Source organism: Diabrotica virgifera, chromosome 5 (genome assembly GCF_917563875.1).
Source record: "Diabrotica virgifera virgifera chromosome 5, PGI_DIABVI_V3a".
NCBI classification, from domain to species: domain Eukaryota; kingdom Metazoa; phylum Arthropoda; class Insecta; order Coleoptera; family Chrysomelidae; genus Diabrotica; species Diabrotica virgifera.
Genome location: NC_065447.1, coordinates 256709287 through 256733416, shown reverse-complemented (window position 1 = coordinate 256733416; position 24130 = coordinate 256709287). Strand labels below are relative to the sequence as shown.

General features: G+C 32.3%; 1 protein-coding gene across 3 annotated transcripts in view; it reads left to right on the top strand.

Annotated features, from left to right (window-relative positions):
• The first annotated feature begins 5669 nt into the window (after positions 1 to 5669).
• LOC114334827 (proteoglycan 4) overlaps positions 5670 to 24130 on the top strand; it is a 99392-nt gene continuing 80931 nt past the window's right edge. For 2 of the 3 annotated variants that reach the window (XM_050651849.1, XM_050651846.1), the window contains exon 1: positions 5670 to 5836. The gene's annotated coding sequence lies outside the window, so the exon portion shown is untranslated. Of the gene's footprint in view, positions 5986 to 24130 lie in introns of all 3 variants that reach the window. The other variant, XM_050651848.1, reaches the window with a different exon arrangement.

Genomic DNA, 24130 nt, shown 5'->3' with positions numbered 1-24130 from the left:
AACGTTTAAAGCTTAAATTTTGCTGCGAGAACCAAGTAACAGGGACCGGGGCCATTTAACCTTTTATTTTTAAAAAAGTAAGGGGTTTAAAAGATTAAATTTAACGTGGTTTAAATCTGTGGTCAATAAAATTAACTTTCAAATGGTGTCGTAAAATATTGGTGCCTGATATCGTAAAAATTAACGAAGTTATTTGAAAAAAAAAAAACAATAACGTTTTTGGAAAAATTCTTAAAAGATAAATTTTGAAAAATATTTCGTGCATAAATTTTAATGCTATCAACTTGTTTGAGGGCTCATTTGGTAGATATTTCTAAGTACTTTGAAAATTAATGTTTAATAAGGTTATGTTATAAAATGCATCATTTTCCCGATATTTAAGCTTGAATACTTAGATTTTGCTACTCGCTGAAAAAAATATACATTCAATTACCTATAACTCACTTTTAGTTAACATTAAAAAGTTTTTCCAGTAAGGAGTTTATTTCATTTTCTATTAGCTTCAATTCCGGTAATAATAACTTTTATGTAAAATCTTATAGTTTTTGAGTTATTTATGAAAAATCGGTTAAAAACATGAATTTTTCTCACAGAAAATTAAAATCTTTGATCTTTAATAACTCAAAAGTTTTCGATTTATTTTAATAACTTTATGTAACAAATTTTGCTTAGAATTTGCCCCTCTCTATCGAATTCTGGGGATATTTTTAATAAAATAATTTTCACTCCCGAGAAGGGGTGGCATCCACCCCTAGGGTAAAAGAGCAAGTTGACACCATGTCACCTTTGTATCTTGAGATATCCTCTAACCACTCACCAATTTTCCTGCAAATCGATGGAGGTTCAACGAAATCCATATCCACCTTCAGTGACTGCACTAACTCTCTAAATGTTTGGTGATTTTATTGTGGTATACAAATGCATTCCGAATGCATTCATGCATGAATGATGTATCTTGGTCGTCTTTATTTTGTACCGGATTTTCAGCTTTTTTAATAATTTCTTCATTGCTTTATTTTGGAAAATCTGTTAATAACACGAAAACGTTGATAAATAAGTCGATAAGATTCAGGTCTCTTATCAGAGTGTCGATTATAATATAGAATGTGTACATTTTCATCTCATCACTAGCTGAACAGTTTAGTTCATCATCGGCCCCCTTGTCAAATTGAATTTTTATTTTTCTCTTTCTTATTTCTTTATATGTTTTATTTGGGCCCAACCATACTCTTTAATGACAGAACCCAGATCCATAATTTTTATATACAAATATTTTTGTACAGTATTTGTGCCGCCCTCTCATAATGTGCCGCCCTAGGCAACTGCCTATACTTATTGTCTAATGGATAAAGCAGCCCTGCGGCTGATTGGTTCTTTACTGATTCCTATTGTTTTAGTGTTCTGAGATGAAATTGTCATATTGAATTCTTTTGCTTTTATGTTAAATCTTTGCAGACTATCTTCATCCTGACCTATCAATATTGCGTCGTCTGGGTAACAAAGTAGTTTTACTTATTTGTTTCCTATTATGTATCCTCTTCCTTTGTTGACGCTTTTGATTATTTCATCCATGATTAAATTGAAGAGCATAGGACTCAATGAGTCTCCCTGTCTTATTCCGCTGCCTATATCTATAGGTTCTGTAAGTTGTCTATTTATTCTGACTTCCATTTTGTTGTTTTGGTAGATGTTTTCAATGGTTTTTATGATAATTATGGGGACTTCTCTATTATACAGAAGATGGACTAGATATTTGAGTTGCACACTGTCAAAAGGTTTCTTCAAGTCAATCGGAAATAGAAATGCTGGTCTATTATGCTGGAAAATGTCTATTATTATACTCTAGTGATTTCCCAGTAATTTGCTTTATGACGAATATTGCATCAGTACCACTCTCGGGTAGGGAGCTCGTGTCATCTTGTCAGTCCTGCCACCGTATAGTTACGCCACTGGCAATATCTAACTTTTGTTTGGTAATTAAAGGTGCAGTAGAGCACGCCAATGAGTTTGCACAAATCTTCATATGGCATGAAACGTCTCGTTTTGCGATTGTAACTGCATACTGCATGCAAACGTAAGACTTTATAAATTACAATAAAAACAAAAGAGCATTCTTTCTTGCCATTGCCATATTTGTATACATCACAGAAAACTTTCAATTTGCTGTTATTAGCATTTTTTAACATCTGCACATATGCGCCCACATGACAATACCTTCCTGCTATGACAAAATTCCAGTTCAGCCCACGAGATATTACGTGCACAACAGCAAGACGGCTGGCTGACCGCTATTTGTTCCCAGAAATTTTAAAGGCCTTCAGCTTTTAAATGACCCCCAGTAGCTTACCTTGCAATATACCTGTTTCGGGCATTCTCAATCGTACCCAATTCTTCGCCCACGCTTTTAAAACATCTTGGTCTCGTTCATGTACGAATTGACGCATGCGTTTCTTCCTACGCTTAGCTCAGTTGCTGTGTTGCCAGTCTTGTTGGTTTGGTAGAGAATTTACCAAAATTGTAAGATTTTCAAAGTCTTTCCTACGTTTTCCAGTCTGAAGAAAACTACAAAAATTCGTTATTCGCTTTTAACTCCATTTTTTTAAACTAATCATTCTAAGCCGGTCAAACTTCTAGAATCTATTAATAATACATAAATAAAGAAGATCGAATAAGGTCAATGACTAATTTTAATTAGGGTGGTAATTAGAGGGTTGTTTCCGATCACTTTTTCGCTGGAAAAAATACGGACTGACATTTTTTTCATTATAAGTCTCTTAATTTTTAAGCTAGAGACTCTTTTTTTATTTTTAGATCTTTTTAAATATGTACTTAAATTAGTTTTTATAAGTTATCCTTGAAAAATGCATAGTTTTCCCGTCTCTTAACTTTTAAACTACAATATTCAGCAGTTGAAGAAGTAGAGCTATTAACATATATGTAATAAAGTACCTATAGCTCGATTACTATTGGTCTTAAAGAAAACAAAAAAAAAACCGTTTTGTTTATTTTTTCAAAAGGTACATTTTTGTTAAGTAAAGTTGTTTTAATAAAACGAAAACTTTATGAGTTATTAGCAGAAAACTGATTAAAAACATTGATTTTTTCGATATAAAATTAACACTTTAGATAGCGAATACATCGAAATCTATTAATTTTATCAAAAAGTTGTAAAGAACATTTTTTGTTTAGAATCAATGTTTTTACCAACTTTTGCGGTCAAAATTTAATAAAAAATTTCCACTCCCGAGATGGGGTGGCACCCTCCCCGATGGTAAAAGCGCCATTCGGCATCATATAGATTTTATAATCTATATAATTTATATCGCTGGATAGGTTAATGACCGTTTTTTCAAGTTACAAAAAAATATACTGGGTTTTTTAATAAAAAGAGTCAACAAAGTTTCTTTTTCAAAAATCCGCAATTTTTTATTTAAAAGCGATATAAAAAATGGTCATTTACCTAAAAACTTGAAAAAACGGTCATTTACCTATCCAGCGATATAAATTTTTTTAAAATCGGTTGTCAAATGACTGAGCAATTAATTTTTAATTTATGTAATAATTGACTGAGCAATTAATTTTTATGTGGAAATCGCATAACATAATATCAATTTGCTTAGTTATGTTATATATGTAATATCCACGTTGCACATCTCATTTTAAAAATTAATTACTCAGTGATTTGACAACCGATTTTAAAAACTTTATATCGCTGAAGAGCTGAATTTCTTCCAATTTACAAAAAAATATACTGGGTGTCCCATTAAAAAAAGTCAACGTTTTTTTTTCAAAAAATCCGCCATTTTTTTCCATATTTGAAAGCGATATAAAAAATTAAATCCATTCAGACAACACTTTTACTAAAATAAAGCATTTCAGCGAAAACCGCATATTTATATCTTCAACCGTTTCGAAGTTATAGGCAGTTAAAATGGGGGAAAATATAAGTGGACACCCGGTAATTAATTTCCAAACCCCAGCTTTCAAATTTTTCTTCCAGCATTTTTATCATTTTGTCTATCTGACATGAACATATTATTCTTCTATTATTTTGTTTCCTTGACACTTTTCATTTACTATAGTAAGTAAAGCTATGTCAATTTCCATTGTTTTAGTTCCGTAAAAGTTTGTTGGTTTTTATTGGTTATACTCTGTACATTCCAACATTCTATCTCAACAAGGACCTCGAAAACCAAAAACCATAAATCCATCGTCAAAGTTGAAGTAACATATGGATGCCAAACAAGTATATTGACTATAGCACATCAAGAAAAATTCAGTTACGTAAACACCGACAGAGAAAGAAATAAACATCTCATTTCAGAAAAGTTTATGGAAAGCCGAGCCAATTGGAAAAAAGTTGTACAATCAACAAATACTCAGCAGTTGTAGCGTAATATAATGATAATGGTCAATGCTGATGATATTATGATACTTAGGATAAGAAATAATCGTAATACTGAATATGTCTGATAAACGATGTCGAGTTAAGAGCATAGGCGCAAAATTTCGCGCAAATGTGTTTTAAATGCATTCATTTTTTCGAATCCTGAGAAAACTAATGAATATTTTTGAAAACTTAAAACGTATAATGAAAGATTGCATTATTATCGAGGGCCAAAAGTCCCTGAAAACTTTTATTATAATGTTTATTTTATCAAGTTACAGCAGTATGAAAGTAAATGACTGATTCGGACCATAGTCTGCAGATACTGTTAAATAGGGTTACTGAGAGTTGTGAAAAAAATGGGGATGAAGATCAATACTGCGAAAACCAAGTTATGAAAATATCAAGGAACAAAAATTTACCCCTTCCAATATATGTGATCCACCAACAGCTTGAATACGTAAACCAATACAAATATCTTGGTTGCTGGTTTAACTTGATTATAAACAAGAAGTAAGAGCGAGAATAGAGGTAGCCCGGGTTTTATCAAACAAGGGTTTATCAAAATGAACAGCTTATTTTATAACAGTTGCAATAATATCAGCCTTAGATGTCTTTTCTGCATTGCTATGTTTGGTCGATATTTTTGTATGGAACAGAGGCCTGGACACTCAACATAACACGGATGAACAAGTTAGAAGCTTTTGAATTCTGGCTTTAGAGAAGAATCTTGAAATTCAGAAGTCAGAAAAGTTAGCTACCTGGGACAAATAATGAGAAACGAAAAGTACCGCCTCGCGCAGGGTAATATTGAAGGAAAACGTTGTCCCGGTAGGCGCCAGATTTCATGGCTTAGAAATATCAGAGACTGGACCGACATTTATTCAACATTTTTGTTTAGAGCCGCATTGGACAGAGACAGATTTGTCAACCTCAACTAAAGGAGAAAGCACCACAAGAAGAAGAACAGCAGTGAAAAAAAAAAGAAAAAAAGTAGTGTGATTTATAATTTCAAACATCTCATTCAAAAGAAACTTTTTGGTTATTCTAAGGGACTTTCGACCCTCGGTAATAATGAAATCTGCTTTTAAATTTTTCAAAAATACTTATTAGTTTTCTCAGGATTCGAAAACAATGAATGTATTCAAAACAGACTAGCGAAATTGTGTGCCTACGCCCTTAAAAAATATTTATACAATACTGAAATTCCAAGATCTAAGAAAAAGTGATCCGGCAACACCGCGTCTGACAGAGACGGTTCGCGCCGGCGACTAGCAGGAGCTGATCTCCGAATAGAACAACAGAAAATTCCTGAGATATTGGATCGCGGTGATCGGTGCTATTTCGTGATACCGCCAAGAAAACCAACAGTGCCAAAGTGCGCGAGTTTCTTCTGTTTGTGCACATTGCAGGAATAGCACTTCTAGGATACACTTCTAGGATTAAACGGTATGCCCAAATTTTGACAGTTATTATAATCAAATTAATTTTAATTGAAATTATGTAGAAACAGTTTTTAAAAAGCCTTCTTTGGTTTGGTTAATCTTTTTTTCTTCTCCTGCTAAGGAATAGCAGGGATACACTTCTAGGATTAAACGGTATGCCCAAATTTTGAGTTATTATAATTAAATAAATTTTAATTGAAAGTCTGTAGAAACAAATTTAAAAAACTGATAAAGCCTTCTTTGGTTTGGTTAATTTTTTTCTCTTCTATTCTGAACACAATCGAGGATAGCTAATGAATTATGGAAGAAAAATCTTACAGTTGTTTACTAAATTAATTTGTTAAGTATTATCAAAACATAATTATTATTATTTACAAATATATGATTTAACTTTCGTTAAAAGTTAAGCGTTTGTTTTTATACAAATAAAAATTTTTAATATCAAATAATATTCCTGCGAAAAATTTTTCTATTTGGTTTTAATAACTAAATATTTAATATCTAACCCTGTATTTTTAAGTTTTTTGAATTTCTTCACTTTTAGTTTTTTTTTTTAAATTGTAATACATTATATTATATAGTTTGGAAATAAACAACAATTTTAATTAAAAATGTTCTGTATTTGTGTTACCGATCTTTGTCAGTTTTTCAAAATACAAAATATCTTACCTTTTATTATTTTAGTTTATTAGTATTCCTACTTTGTTCTAATATGTTGCAAAATTCTTAAAACACAATCAGAAATATACAAATCAATTAACATACACAAATTAAAACAATAGGCATTTTGCCAATGATCAGCTGATAATTTTGAAATTTTGAAAGTGATCCTCAAAGAACCATCTGTCAACTATATAGTGTTAGTGTTGGTGTGTAAGAATCGTAATAGTATGAAGATATATGTCAAAAATATGAAAGTTATGTTGTTTGAAGCTTAGTATCCCATAAGAACAAAAATATCTACTAAATAATTGACCATCATCTACTAGTCTTCTTCTTCTTCTTCTTCTTTTTGTATAGACATGACTGTCTGTTTTTTCAATGTGCCTCTAGTAAGTTGTTGTTCCATCGTTTTAGTGGTCTTCCCACTGATCGTCTTCCTATTGGGGAACCGTCTCTCGCTGTCCTGACTACCCTATTTGTTGTCATTCGGCTTATGTGGCCATTCCATTCTATTCTTCTGTTTCTTACCCAGTTATTAATGTTATCCACCTTGCATCTCCGTCGTATATCTGTACTTCTAGCTCTGTCCCATAGAGTCTTACCATCGATTTTTCGAAGGGTTTTCATCTCCGCTGCTTCGAGCAATCTTTTTGTCTTCTCTCTGTCGGGTCGTGTTTCTGCCGCGTATGTCATTATTGGTCTGATGACTGTTTTGTAAATTCTGCCTTTCATTTCTTTTCCGATATTTTTATGTCTCCATATTGTGTCATTCAGGCAACCTGCGGCTCTGTTTGCTCTATTCACTTGATCTTCCACTTCTGTTTCGAGCTTTCCATAGCTAGATAGTGTGATGCCTAGGTATTTAAACTCCATCACTTGTTCTACTATCTGACCTTCCAGCTCCAATTTTCATCATATTAGATCTGCTGTTATAACCATGCATTTTGTCTTTTTTGAGGAAATTAACATGTTAAATTTTCTGGCGATTATGTTGAATTGGTGCAGCATACGTTGTAAATCATCTACTAGTCAACGGAATCATTTAATTAACTAAGTTATTACACAAGTTTCTAGAAAAATAGAGACATCGATCCTAAAATTTGCAGGTTTCAGCGCATATCAACAGTAACACACAGAACATTGAAGAACAAGATAAGAAACGATACAGAAATAAATCTGGGAAAAGAACTGATCAAAAGAAGCGTAGGACAGGACCAGTTTGCCGGAACAGGCAACAAATAACTTATCCCTTGAACTAAATGGAAGACTAACAATTAAATTAAGACATGGACACATAATCGATATTCTTCTATCGTTGGATGTCGAAGGTGTGTCTACTTTTGATGAATTTACTCAATTTTTACTTTCACTTACTTACAAATATTTTCTGAAGGGAATTTACAATAACGAAAGGTTTGAGACAAGGATGCTGTCTTTCCCCTACCCTATTCAAAATATATATCCAAGAAGCACTGCACCAGTGGAGACAAAAATGTGCGGGAATGGGGTTGAAGTTTAACAACCATTAACTGACAACTCTGTTTTTGCGGATGATCAAGTACTATTGCACGCTGTGAAGAAGATGCAGATTATATGTTTAGAAAGCTCAAATATGAATACGACAAATGGGGATGGGTATGAATATGTCAAAGTCAGAATATATGCGAATAGGAAGTGAAGACGAAGACATTTGGAAATTAGACAAATGAAAAGATGCAACGAATACAAATTATTGGGAAGTATCTGCAGTAAAGGAACAACGGAACAAGATATCGATTATAGAGTGCAACAAGACAGGAAGATTGTTCAAATTCTGAATTAGATACTGTAGTCCAACAGAGCTCCTTTGAAAACTAAAATGACAAAGTAATTGTAGAGCCCATTCCTACATCTTACATATTATGGAGCAGATTGTTGGCAAATGACAGCAAAGGAAAGAAAAAAGTTGACACGTTTGAAATGGACTACCTGAGAAGAGCTTGTCGTATCAAGAACAGAACGTACCTATACCTAATACTAAAATTAGAAGAAAAACAGATATAGAGTACATAAAACTTCAAAAAAGATTAGAAACTAGACAGTTAATATGGTATGGACAGGTGCAGCGGATGGACGACAACAGATGGCCAAAAAGAGCTATCAAATATAGTAAACCAAGTAATTGAAGGAAACGAAGAAGACCAGCTAAGTCTTGGATACAAGGTTTTATGGAAACCATGAAAGACAGAGCCATTAATGAAGACACCTAGAGAGATAGGAAAATATGACGATCGAAATGCAGGAAGCGGCAGAAGCTGTAGGACTCCCGCCTATACAAACATAGCATACTTAATTTTTTTCTGTTCTTCGCCATTTGTGTTGCTTCTTAGCGATATTTACCCTTATTTTTGCGAATTTCTTCAATTAATATAATTAATGTAATGAATGCAATATTCTGTGCTAATTAACATAATTTAAATTGTACAGCGGATTGGAATATGCGGTGAATCTAGGACGACAAAGGGACTACTACAGGGCTGCTCCATATCACCAAAACTGTTTAAAATATTCTTGGAAAAAAACCTGAAACCGTTTGAAAAAAAAAGTGGGAGAGAATGGGTATACCAGTAAGGAACAAATATCTATATTCTAAGTTTTGCTGACGACCAAATAGTGATCGCACAAGACGAAGATGGCCTCAGCTCTATGATGAGAACACTGGAATAGGAATATACAAAGAATGGAATGGAAATAAACCTTAAGAAAACTGAATAGCTAACAACGGAAAATACAGAAATAAACAATTGGAAATAGATGAAGGCAAACAAATCAAATAGATTAAATTATCGTCAACAGAAGATATAGAAATTGTATAATATCATTTAAAACTTATCCAGGAGCGGACATATCTTCCGATCACAACCCTGTTTTTTTTTGTCTATGAGAGTGAAACCAAAGAAGGTAAAGAGCCCTAGCTTCAATAAAATCATGGATACAAGGCGGCTCAAACAAGACAACACATATGCGGAAACGAAAGTTAAAATAAACGAGAACTTAAGGAAAGTCAAAGCAGATAATGCGGAAACTCTGACTGTTGACCAAAAATGGGGAAAAATTCAACATGCCTTAGTGTCAGTTGGAAAGGAAACCCTCAAACCACTTGGAGAAACAACAAAACCTTGGATGACAGTAGAAATTCTTGAACTTATGGAAAAACGAAGAAAACAAAAAACAAAAGACCCGGATAAATACAAAGAAATTCAAAGAAACATCAGAAAGAAAATTCGAGAGGCAAAAGCTGGGTGGCTCTCCGACAGATGCAAAGAAAAGAAGACGTGGATAAAAAAATATGACAGCTTTAATTTACACAAAAAAATCAAAGAAATGACAGGTTCTAGAAAAATCATAAGAACGAATACCCTTAAAAATGATAAAGGGGATAATATTACTGACGTGAAGGAGAGATTGTGTCACTGGACCAATTACATCCAACAACTATTTAACGATGAAAGAGGAGAACTGTCATTAGAAATCACAGAGGATACCGGACTACCAATATTAAGAGAAGAAGTCATATATGCCATTAAAAACACGAAAGAGAGTAAAGCTACTGATGCAGTAGCGAATGCAGTAGTGCAGAGCTATTTAGAGCGGCAGTCAACAGGGTCCGTATTGCCATGATGATTTCCAAACTTCGAAAGAAGATGGAACTTAAAGAAGAAGAAACAAATCAAAGTGCCAGACAAGTACAAGTATTTAGCTTTCATAATATCAAACAAAGGAACAACGGAAGAAAATATAAAAAATAGACTAGGACTAGAGACTGCATACTAAAATTGAACCCGGTACTGTGGGATAAGAACATCAGCATAAAAACAAAAAGAGGAATATATTATAACTTGGCAAGAAGTATCCTCACTTATGGGTGTGAAAATTGGACAATAAATAAGAAAACCAAAAACAAAAGAAGAACAACAGAGTTGGGATCAACAGGGAATTATATACATCTGTCTGTGTCAGCCCCGTTTTCATTTTCTCGTTTTTCTTTTAGTTTACTTCTATCTTTCAGAACATCAAACAATAATATTTAAGAATATTTAAAAATATTTTTATTATATATATATATATATATATATATATATATATATATATATATATATATATATATATATATATATATATTATATTGGTTTTATAGCGTTCTACGCCTTTCCGTTCCTAATCGCCACTCCTTTCTATTGTGGAAGTCTTCCTCTCTTAGATTTCTTTCAGACATCGCCTTGGAGATGCCCTTTATCCGCATGTAGTTGCTGGTCTTCCTCGTATTCGTTTTTCTGTGGGGGTCTATTCTAACACTTTTTTGGAGATTCTCCCTTCGTCCATTCGTCTTACGTGTCCGTACCAAACTAGCTGTTGTCTTTCGATGTCATCTATGATTGTTCTTTCTATTTCCATTTGTTGTCTAATGTCGTCGTTTCTTATGTGTTCTAGAGATCCTTGCTGACCTTGTCCAAAAATCCATCTCAGTGGCTAGTAAAATATTTTTAATTTACCAATAGATACATCAATCCACCTTTGACAACATTGCCAACATTGTAAATATACAAAGGACAACACAGTGTTACGTGTTATGTGTATCTAAAGCTTTTTTCTGGACTATCAATAAATAAATCATTGGAAAATGAGAGGATTGTATTATGCAACGATTTAATTAAGTGTCTACATCTACGACGTAAAATAAAATCAACTTCATCATACAACAAAATGAATTTATTCAGTAGTTTACCTTTTATGTTAATGATGCTATTACATCTCTCTTAAAAAGTGTTTCATAACATTATTATTATTCACTAATAATATTCCACCGACTCAAAACTTTTTGGTAAGTTAGAAAAAATTTGACACGTGCTTTAGGAAAGAAATTTTATGAAGATAGTCCAAGGCAAACATAAATGAATTGAAATAAATTAAGTGAAGGAGCCAAGAAAAAATATTGTGTTGAAGTAAGATGAGTTGTAGTATATATTACATCTGTTTTTCGCAGATCTTTCGCAGATCCTGAGCTATCTGCTGCCAGTATCGTCCTGCCTTTTGTTTAAGGCCGTCGATCCATCTTTTTTGCGGTGTTCCTATGCCTCGTTTATGTGCTCTTGGTCACCATTATTATTCTCTTTGCCCACTTCTCTTCACTTTCTCTTGCCACCTGTCCTGCCAATTCCATTTAGATTTTGCGTTGCGATAGCTTCGATATCATCTTTCACTTTGGTTCTTTTTCTTAGATCTTCGTTTCTTATGTGATCTTTTTTTTTTGGCCCTTGGGAGCTATGCCCATTTAGCCAGCACCAAATCCTAAACTAAAAACTATCTCATCCTAACAAGCAGCGAGATTATGACGAAACCAAAACGAGCAAGGATGGAAAAAGGAAAAACACTTTTCACACCCAGGGATCGATCAGGGGACTAACCACAGAAAAGGTAGACCACGGAGGCAAGGGATATTATAACAACCAGGAGAAAAACAAAGGTTATTCAACGCTAATCCTAATCTAAAGTTTTAATTTACACGATTTGAGAAAACCTAAAAGAATATTAAAGATTGAAATTTTATTTAGAGCCAGTAAATTCATGAAATGTGATCTTTTAAGCTTGCGTTTGTAACGAAATAGCGATGGACTACCCCAGCTAATTGAAACAATATCCGAAAATATTACCTCAACTAACCAAGATAGCCATCGTTACACCCTTAGCTTAGCTCAATCACTCAGGTGTGTGTTCGTCTTGTCCTAACCTCAGATATGAACTATGAAAATTGGAATGGAAGCAAACAAAACATAGTTTTTAACTAATCATGTTTATTGTTCATAAAGATATAATAAATAAAATGACTTAGTAAATTGCATTAACAAATGTATTCAAATTCTTGCCAAAAACTAACAATTCTGGATTATACTTATGGCTTTTGGTAGCTGATGGTAGGGGAGATATGCCTGAGACGGCATACTTTTTTTTAAATGTTTTGTAATCGATAATCGATAGAGTTAGATATGTAATAAAAATCAAAGTCAGTGCTAGGAACATTTACATAAATATAACATTATTTTTTAACAAGGTACATATTATAGTTTTTTTCTGAGAAAATAAATTGTAAAGTATTACATGTGCCATCTCACCCACATACATGTGGGTAAGATGGCATACCCTTGAAATAAAGGCACTAATCTAGACTCATAAGTCACAAATAATTTTTTTTGTAGTCTTGGGTACACCGGCACATTCGGAATATGACCACTTGCCACAAATTTGGCAAGGTTAGTCATTTGGCACATCTTAGTCGGGTTTTTCGAGAACGAGATAATGAAAAGAGGCCATTACAAAAAATGCAAGCAGCATCTTCCTCGTCACTTGTCTCAATATCGACGGAATCGATTTTGTCGGTTCGAATTCCTCTTAAAACGATCCATAACTGTAACGACAAACTTCAATCATATAACAAAATTAATGCAGTGTAAAAACGCATAAGGGTGAGATGGCATACCTATGCCATCTTATCCACCTGCTTACTATGCCATCTCAGACAACATTGCAATCATACCGTTTTTTTAACCTAATTTTTCTTAAGCACATTTTTAAGATATAAATCGATACAGGCGTGATAGGCATAAGGTAAAGGAACATCACAAAATGTAAAAACTTAACTCAGGTGTAAAGACTCGCGAATTATAATGTGATACAAAAAAAGTCAATAAATATTTTGTCCTACTTAATTAACATTCCAAAGGCTACTGCTGTCAAAATAAAACTAACATGCATAAGTTCAACAATGTTGACAAATTTTAACTTGAGGAACTGAAAACTGTCACACTAGGCACCAAATTTGGAATAGTTTACGAAAAACGCGTGATATGCCATCTCAGCCAGTATGCCGTCTCAGGCATACTTCCCCTATCTTCTTGATGTCGTATGGTTCTGCTGTTGTAGACTTCTCGTAGGCCTGGGCGGATCTTCGGCCCAAGGCCCCTGCAGCTAGAGGTGGTGGTTGTGCAGTTTGGATGTCATTGTCTTCGCCTTCAAGTGTGCATCACCGGTGATGTGAGGCTTAAGTTCCCGAAGAGGGAAAGGTTGATCTCTTTCCAAAAAACTATAAAACAGAGACACATATCAATCATCAAGAAGAAAAACCAAAATATACCTTTGCCAAATAGTATTCAGAAATAGTAATTGGCAAGGGTAAATTACATAGAATTTAGATGAGAATAGTTAAAATTCTGATTACCAAAAGTGCATATTAATAGATGAAAAGAAATATAGAAATCAAACACATGGTTGAACATTTGAAGGTTAGAAAAAAAAACATTAGAAAAACTGTTAGACGGAGAAATATAATTACTGTAAGAAATTATTAAAAAAAACTATGTGTAACTCACCCCAAGAGGAAGATGATTTGTTGAAATAGAAATGATTTATTTTTCGAATTACATGCCTTTTTAAGGATTAATTTTTCCCTTCCTGTGTATGTCAGGGAGTAGGGGGTCAAGTCGATGAAGTGACACTGTCATTGAAAACGACGTTTAAAATGACAACCAAGTACTATGAAGTAGCGGCATGTTCCGTATTGAAAATACAGATATTTGGAGAGTATGAATATACGAGGTATGTTCAGTATGATGATTTAAATGAAAGAGATATATTAAATAGAAGATAATAAAAGAAGGTAATAAAAGAGAGCGCCAACCGATTTTTAAAGGGGAAAATGGGTAAACCAAATAGAAGAAGATAATGATTAATGAAATATTAAAGGAAATAAGGTAAAATAATTATTTAAAAATAAAATATCAAAGATGTGACGTTTGTAACGTTACACATTTAACATAAGTCTCTCAATAGCTCTTTGAGTTGTTTTAATTTATTGAGAGATTGGGGTAGTAAGTGTCATGGTCTCCACTCCATAAGTTATGACAAAAAGGAAACATGTGTCAAAAACTTTTTGTTTTAAATTAACTGGGAATTTTAGATCTTTTACAATAAAGCTTGATTTTTAATCTTTAATCGTCAAGAGTGGTAGGTATATACTTCTTCAGCTAACATTACCTTAGTAGTTTTCTCAATATTCACTTAGCTTATTTAAAAAAATTTGATTCCTTCAAAGACGGTCCTGTGTTTTGGATTTGGTTTATTCATTTAGTTAAATTGGATCAAGTTCAAACTTCGCATTTAAGCACACAGAAACATTATTTATTTTTATACCCGTTACCGAAAGGTTGTCCCACTAGTCCCACACCAGATATAAATTGATTGAGATCGCAACATTGAATGGAAGATTTAGTATTTGGTATTATAAATACTACTTATTTGATTTCTTGCATGTTTGGTACATGTATATCATCACCAATTTATTGGTGAACGAGAGGATACACCCACATTGATTATATTCGACTGTGGTCTATTTTTGTTTTGAATTAAGGATATATTATGTGTGTAATAATTATTATGATCAGACACAAGACTATGGACAGGTTTATTAGCGTGTCCTCCCAATCAATTACGTGGGTTTTAATTATCCATTTTCGGCTATGACATGGCGAAAACAACACAAAACGACAAATAGACTAATAAAAATGTTGATGAAATAATTACTATTCTATTAAATAGATAATATTAATAGTTATTGTTAAATAATGATAAACTCATAATATAAACTATGTACATAATATCTTTATAGTATTCGAAAACATTAATTTAGCAAACCATATCTAAAGATATACGAGGTAAGAGCAATATAGTAGTTATGTATAGTTTGGTTTTTGAACCTTAACAACTATATTTTTTTAGTAGAATTTCTTGGGTATTATTAGAATTTCATATTAGATATTGTTCTCTATGTTACTATAACAATATTTATTTACCTTTTTTAATGTTTCGGCAGGATACTCATGCCATTTTCAAGAAATATTATTCCAAACATATCTAGTGTTATTGCTCAATTAGTTTTAGAGCACCTAGAAGACATTGTTGTAAATAAAATATATTTCGATATACCTTTTGTCTATCGTTTTATAGATTACTGTTTAAGGGTAGCACTCGAGAATATACTGGATATTTTGTTAAATGAATTCAACAACTTCCACCAAAAACTAACATTCATATTAGAAGTTGAAAAAAATTGTCAAAGCAATTTTCTGGACCTGACATGTTTGGTAACTGAACTGTAATGGTAGTTTACTATAATGATATTGTAGAAGTGTTACTGTAAATGGTACTGTAGAAAATGGTATTGTATCTACTTCATGGTACACCAAAAAAATCTGATCGTCGAGATGTCTGAATTTCAACTCTCATGATCTCTTTTCCCACAAGAAATCATTATTTATTGTTGTTGACCTCTACTGGGAAACAGTTTGGTTTATCAATAAACATAAAGAAAACAAAAATTATGGTTATCAGTAAGAGGGACAAAGTCATTACAAGCGTCCAGATAAAAAATGTAGATATTAAAGAAGTGGACAAACTGAAATACTTAGGAGACTGGATTACGGAAGATCTAAATTCGAAATCAGAAATTCGATCAAGAATAGAGCAATCAAGAACAGTATTTTTGAAGATGAGGAATTTCTGAGTAACCAAGGACTCAATTTGCAAATCCGATATCAGATGGTAAAATGTTGTATCCACTCTATTCTTCTTTATGGTGTCGAAGCCTGGAATGTTAATGTTGACGTAATTAGAAAGCTGGAAGCTTTTGAAATGTGGATTTTCAGGAGAATTTTGAAAATACCTTAGATCGATCATACTACGAACGAAATGGTGTTACACAGAATGGGAAGAGACAGAAAACTTTTGACCGCCATTAAAAGGCGAAAGACAGCATATTTGAGGCACATACTTAGAAATGATTAGTACGAATTGTTGCAGCTGGTTATAAAAGGTAACATCGAAGTAAAAAAGGAGGCCTAATGGAAGACAAATATCCCGGCTGAAAAAAATTCGCGACTGGACCGGGTTAAACACACAGACCCCTTTAAGAAAAGCAGAAGATAGAGACAAATTTGCAATAGTTATGGCCAACATTCAGTAGTGGAGTAGACACTAGAAGAAGAAGATTAATAGACCTCAAGCCATGAATAAAGCAAAAGCACTTTGTCTTTCAACAATTTCTTTAACTAATAATACATTAATCAATAAAATTTAAATATTTTTTAAGAAATAATAGTAAAATTAAACTTTTTTATAGAAAAATTGAACTAATTGATTTCTCCGAAATATTCTGAATTTTTCGGGAGGTGAAAATAGCACAGTACTTATTATTTCATCGACCTATATTTAAAAAAAAAGGCGAAAACGGCGGGTTCGCGGAATATAAAATTTTTTCAATTTTCCAATTTTTTTTTAACAATTTTTTTTAATCAAATTTCAAAAATCAATATTTTCGGCCTCGAGAAATTTTTTTTAGATTTTTCGGACCATTCCGGACAGAAAAGGTCTCTTATAATTTTTCGCTAAATTTTGATTCTGTTCGAGTTATAAGCAATTCAAAATTTGAAAAACACGAATATGGCCATTTTTAAGACTTAATAACTCGGTTAAAAATTATTATTATGAAAGTCAGAAAGTGACTAAATCAAATTTAAAGCCCCCCCTTCATGATCCTGAAGAAATTTGTGTCATTAATTTATTACTAAGCTGTTATTTTTAATTATTAATAATGAGTGGTAAGATCGTATTGACGCGGCTATAAATGTGAGTGCGAGTGAGATGCGCCATTAGACTGCCTGAATGGCATCTCTTTCGCACCAATCATGGACGGCCGCCTAATACGTGCATGGCGCTCATTATTTTTACTTAAAAATAACAGCTTAGTAATCAAATAATGACAAAAATTTCTTCAGGATCTTGTAGGAGAGCTTTAAACTTTGATTTAGTTACTTTCTGACTTTCATCGTAATAACTTTTAACCGAGTTATTAAGCCATGAAAATCGCCATTTTTCGTTTTTTTCAATCTTAAAATGCTTTTACCTCGAAAACGATTAACTTTAGAGAAAAATTATAAGAGACCTTTTTTATCCACAATGGTCCAAGAAACCTAAAAAAATTTGTTCCGGACAAAAATATTGATTTCTGTAATTTGATTAAAAAAATTGTTAAAAAAATTTTTAACCACTTTTCGTGTGGGCGACTTCTTGAATCTTATTCTGGAATGTCTCACGAATGTGATTATGCAAAAAATCGGACATCTTGAATATTAGTGCACCCTATGTAACGCACAGCTGAATCTGTTTGTGCGTCACAGTGTTGCCATGCCATTTCTTTCATAATTTCAATCAATGTTAAATGTACCTACAAGAATAATAGAATAAGAACGTTTACTTCTCCGTCATTATACTAGGTAGAATGACAAATGAGGTGTCAAATAAAAGCTTATAATCCAAGGATAGTACCAAAGGTGAGAAATTAGACCTAGATTGTCTGTCCCTCAAAAAATAAGCGTTATATTGGGGATTTCTAATGTCGACATTAAAAGTTGCATTATTTTTTTTTCTATAAAACATTTTGATCTAAAACTTACCAGAAAACTTCTTTGTACTCTCTACTTTCAAATAAACGTGATTAAGAAGCTAAATTTTAAACTTCGTCACACAACTTTTGCGATTAACTTTGCAATGCACAAATCCGCACCTTTTTCTTTGAAAAATTCATAACCTTTATCATGATAAGAATAAACACTTGAAGCAGGTACCTTTGTCTTCAGAAATGTTAGAGCTATATTCTGTAAAAATTTCAGAAAAAAATATTAAAATGGAACAGAGTTGTAGCGAGGTAAACGATAAAACGTGATTTAATTTTTTTTTATTTTTAGGTTAAAATTGCGATTTTGACAATGTTCCCCCATATAAAATTCAAAATAAACCTCATTTTCGTTTTCAGCACCCTCGAAAATATAAAGTATGAATAAAATTAGCCATTCACCCCTCCGTGGTCAGTATCTCGAAAGTTAAGCGCTTTTTTGAGGGTGTCCCGCTCGTGTATAATATCACAAAAAATTGTAACGTGATAGTATGAAAAAATAGAGGATACGGCAACGGTGTTACAAGTGATGGTCGGCCCCAATGCCAAAATCTACACAGACATATTAGGGTGCACTAATAGCCAAGATATCCAAAAAATCTCATGGGAATATTTTCTCCAAAGAACCCGCCATTTTCGCCTTGTCTACGTCTATAAAATGGATAAAAAATTTAGATCTTCGTTTATAATCTGATCCATTTTCAGCTTTTAATGTTAATAAACAATGAAAATATGATTTTAAGAATTAGTTATGTATTTTAATTAAGAAACTTGAAAAACAAATAATTTTTTAGATTTACAACTTTTTTTTTTGAATAATTTTTCTCTAAAATGATAATTGATAATTGTTTAAGAAAGTCAAAATTATGCCTACGTCGTCAAAGATTTGTCATTATCCCTCATATATCTTTTAAAACCTTATTTTTTTCGACCGTTTTTTTTCTTTACTGGCTTCCATATCTTTTAAAATGTTACGTACATTTTAATTACTTTATTTTTGTTGGATAATCCATATGATTAGGTTAGATCGTATCTGATGCTGAAAATAAGCCAATACACAGGAGTTTACACGCTCCTGCTTTTTTACCAATTTGGCAACTCTCCAAACTCTATTATTAACCCACATAAAACATTTTTAAAGTGCATTTTATTTAAAAAGCTAATGTAAAATTTGAAGAACACTGAAGATTTATCATTATAAAAATGTTAAGTATACGTAATTTTGTTAATTGGATCGTAAATTTAATTTGATTCAAGGATATACAGGGTGTCCCGAAAAGATTGGTCATAAATAATTATACCACAGATTCTTGGGTCAAAAATAGGTTGATTGAACCTAACTTACCTTAGTACAAGTATGCACATAAAAAAAGTTACAACCCTTTGAATTACAAAATGAAAATCAATTGTTTCCAATATTTCTAAAATTATTAGAGATTTTTTTATTGAAAATAGACATGTGGCATTCTTATGGCAGGAGCATTTTAAAAAAAATTATAGTGAAATTTGTACACCCAATAAAAATTTTATGGGGGTTTTGATCCCTTAAACCCCCCTAAACTTTTGTGTACGTTCCTATTAAATTATTATTATAGTACTATTAACACAGTGTTATAAACACAGTGTTTTTAAAACTTTTTTGCCTCTTAGTACTTTCTCAAAATGCCAGTTTTTATCGAGATATGTTTTGAATATTATTGGTCAAATCCACCACATATTTGTATATGGTTAAGTACGATTGAGGCGAAAAAGTTTTACAAACACTGTGTTTAACCAATGGTACCGCAATAATAGTTTAATTGGAACGTACACAAACATTTGGGGGGTTTAAAGGAACGACACCCCCATAAAATTTTTATGTAAACATATTAAAAAAGAAGCCGCATCTCGATAAAAACTGGCTTATTGAAAAAACACTAAGAGGCAAAACGTTTTAAAAATATTGTGTTTAACTGATGAAACCACAATAATAATTTAATTGGAACGTACACAAAAGTTTCTGGGGGTTTAAGGGAACAAAACCCCATAACATTTTTATGGGGTGTACAACTTTTACTGTTGTTTTTTTTTAAGATGTTCCTGCCATAATAATGCCACATGTCCAATTGCAATAAAAAAATCTCTAAGAGTTTTTGATATATGAAAAAAAATTGATTTTCATTTTGTAACTTAAGGGCTGTAACTTTTTTTGTGTACACTATTGTAGATAGTTAGATTCAATCAACCTATTTTTGACCGCAGAATCTGTGGTATAATTTATGACCAATATTTTCGGGACACCCTGTATATCTCAAAAGATACCTCATAAAGTGACAAATTAAATCATAACGAAATCCTAAAACAATAACACTTGATGATCTTCTTCCCCTTGCTTGTTTATACACATTTTCTGTGTTAGTTTTATTCGTATACTGCTTCTTCTGTCTTAGGAGAGTACTCTAACTCTCTCAGAGACGACTATAACACAATAAAATAAAATAATCTGGAAGGAATATGCAGGTTGATTAACATTTGCGACGAAGCCGAAGGCAGGTATATCTCTTATTATAGGAGATAAGATTGCTAGAGAATTTATTTCGGTACAGCAGTTCCAAAGAGTAACAAGCCCGAATTTTAATGATTTGGAGTTAAGTATTGGTAAGTGCTTCAATAACAAATATTTACGAGTTCCAAAGGGTAACAAAACAACTCTATAATAACGTTTTGTGAAGACGTCGTACATATACTTTGTCATAAAACGGTAATTACTTATTTTGATTCCAAAGTGTAAAAATTCGAGTTGTTACCCTGTTTTCTCGTTAATAATGATTTTTAACTTGTGACACTTTGGAACTGTTGTATCGATTTGATGATGTGACTAAGTAGACCAGGGCGCATCTGTAAAAATATTAGGACATTTAGACGTTGAGAGGTGACTCAAATTTGTTTGCAGAAATTGCTTAAAAATAACTCAAATAATAATATTTGAGGTATCCTCCCTCTCAAAAAGGTCCGGAACATTGTTTAAACAATCAAAATGTCAAAAAATGAAGGAAAAATTCGATATTTTTCTTCGTTTTTTGATTATAACTTTAAAAGTATCCATTTCCGAGAAAAGTTGTACGGACATAAATGTTGCGTAATTAAATTTCCTACAATATAGAATTAGTTAAAAATTTAAAACATAGTCACCCTTGATGCAAAATAGCAATAATTGCGAAAAAACCATACAAAAACAAGTATTCGCATTTTACGTTTTTCAACCATTTATGCTACACTTAGGACCTTCATATTTCACCCAGAAAAACTTTATAATACAGTAAAACAACACTGTAAATTTGATTAAGATCGGTTCAATACATTTTGCAAAATAAATTTTGCAATCCAGCTTTCGCAAAAAAAAATTCATTTTTTCAAAATGTTACAGGACTGAAAATAAAGCAGATAGCAAGTTGAAATTTTTTTGCGTATGGAAGTGTACTGTACCTTTTATTTGCAATTTGAAAAATTAAAATTGATTAACTACATCGGGGTCAGGAATTTTTTTAAATAAACATTAATTATTGGTGCTACGCGTAGGACAGCGGATAGTTTGCTCTGATTGGGCATTCCAATGACCTTTGATAATGATTAATACATTTTAATTTTTATTACGTTTCGATATAAATAAATAAATTTGTTTATTGAAAAATAAAAACACATACTCTATCCTTTGAAATAATACTTTTTTAGCAAAAACTTTCTTTGTTCATATATTTTAACTTAGAGAATAAAAGTTTATTAGTTTTAAACATATCCAATTGTTTAAATAATATTTCACAAACAATAATAAAATTAGTTTGATTTTTGTGGAATTAAAATATTAAAATACAACAAAATATAGAGTAAGAAAATATTATATTAGATAAAGATTGGAAGACATTTTGGTGGAAATCAACTTGTGTGAATCGAACACCGCTGTCCTGCGCGTAGCACCAAAAATTATTGTTTATTTAAAAAATTTCCTGACGCCGCCGTGGTAATTATTCGATTTTAATTTTGCAAATTGCAAATGAAAGGTACAGTACACTTCTATAAGCAAAAAAGTCAACTTGCTATCTGCTTTATTTTCAGTCCTGCAACATTTTAAAAAAATGAATTTTTTTTGCGAAAGCTGGATTTTAAAATTTATTTTGCAAAATCTATTAAACCGATCTTAATAAAATTTATAGTGCTGTTTTAATCATAAAGTTTTTCTGGGTAAAATATGAAGGTCCTAAGTGTAGCATAAATGGTTGAAAAACGTAAAATGCGAATACAGTGGAACCCCGTTAACTCGGATTAATCGGGACCGCGGCCGATCCGGGTTATCGAAAATCCGGGTTAGCCGGAAAAAATGGTAAAAGTTAATAAAATATGGTATGCTTACAGATAAACTCCGTTATAATAATTGTCACACAGACACTGGTAAACCACGTTCGCATTAAACACAAAACCACACATACAAAGCGTCGTCAAGAGTCTCATTCTTAGCTTTATTAGCTTTGCACTGATTGTCCAAACTGTTTTTTGTTATCATTTTGAAAAAAAATTCTTCGATTTTAGTTCTATTTTTCTTCCAATCCGATACTGTAGATGTACCGACACCATAAAATGCTGTAAGATTCACCTTTATCAATTCTACTTAATGCTTCTAGTTTCTTTTCCATTGTCACTACAACATTTTTACGTTTTGTTGCCCTTATAGACAAAAGACACGCACACAAAATCTGAATAGATTTACGAACGACTACAGAACGGAAGCGAACAATACGACTTTACTACACACAATACCGTCTCTGATGTTATGTTATTTAATAACAGTGATGACTAAGACCATTGTTAAAAAAGAATTTTAATAGTCTTTTCTAAACAATGCTAAGACAGTTTCAAATAAATAAAGGATAATACAGGTGCCTGTTGTTTTCGATAACACGACAATGAATGTGGTGTGCCATGAGTCATTTTTACTATGGTATATGTAGTTCAAATTACACAAATACCCCTTATCTCTCAAATATTATATTACATAGAGTTGGTACAAAACCTCGTGAACCTTGAAAATGCGTATGTATAACCGAAATAAAATGAAGCCAAAAACATACGACTATTTTATTTGCTGCGAAGCGAATTGCGCGACAGGGTCCCATCTGCACCCTGATATTTTCAGTCGGATTCAATCGTTTCGTTCGTATATTGACGTCACCAAATGAATGAATTAGGTTCACGAGATTTTGTAACAGCAATACATTTTTATTGTTGAAATGTTTGTCTGATAAAAATCGGTCCGGGTTAGCCGGAGTTCCTGGTTATCGGGGGCCGACTTATCGGGGTTCCACTGTACTTCCTTTTGTATGGTTTTTTTTCGCAATTATTGCTATTTTGCAACAAGGGTGACTATTTTTTTAAATTTGTAACCAATCCTATATTGTAGGAAATTTAATTACGCAACTTTTATGTCAGTACAACTTTTCTTAGAAATGAATAGTTTTAAAGTTATAATCAAAAAACCAATAAGAAAATCGAATTTTTCCTTCATATTTTGACATTTTGATTATTTAAACAATGTTCCGGACCATTTTGAGTGGGAGGATAACTCAAATATTATTATTTGAGTTATTTTTAAGCAATTTCTGCAAAAAAATTTGAGTCACCTCTCAACGTCCATCTCAAGACAGATGCACCCTGGACTAAAGTAGTTTTATAGCCCTGTCGTTTTTACATTGTTGTATATCTCACTTGTTTTTGTAAACAGGTATTAATATACTGCTTCTCCATTCATCTGGCAGGTGTCCCATACTCATAATAATTGTATTAAATAAACCTGTTCGCCAACTTGTTCCTGTGTCTCCTAAAGCTACCCACACTTCCCCAGGAATATCATCTGGTCTAGCTTTTCCCTTACTTTATTTTTTTAAGTACTTGAACAACTTCCGTGACCATTGCTGTTACTATCTCCGTGTACTTGAGTAGGTTTTTGAGTACTGGTTTTCTGTCAAATTATTCATTTAATAAACATGTACTTTTTTATCTCTTCTTGACATCCTTTCCCTACTAAATCGGGCCAAAAATTTATCCAGCTTAAACAAACGAATGCCT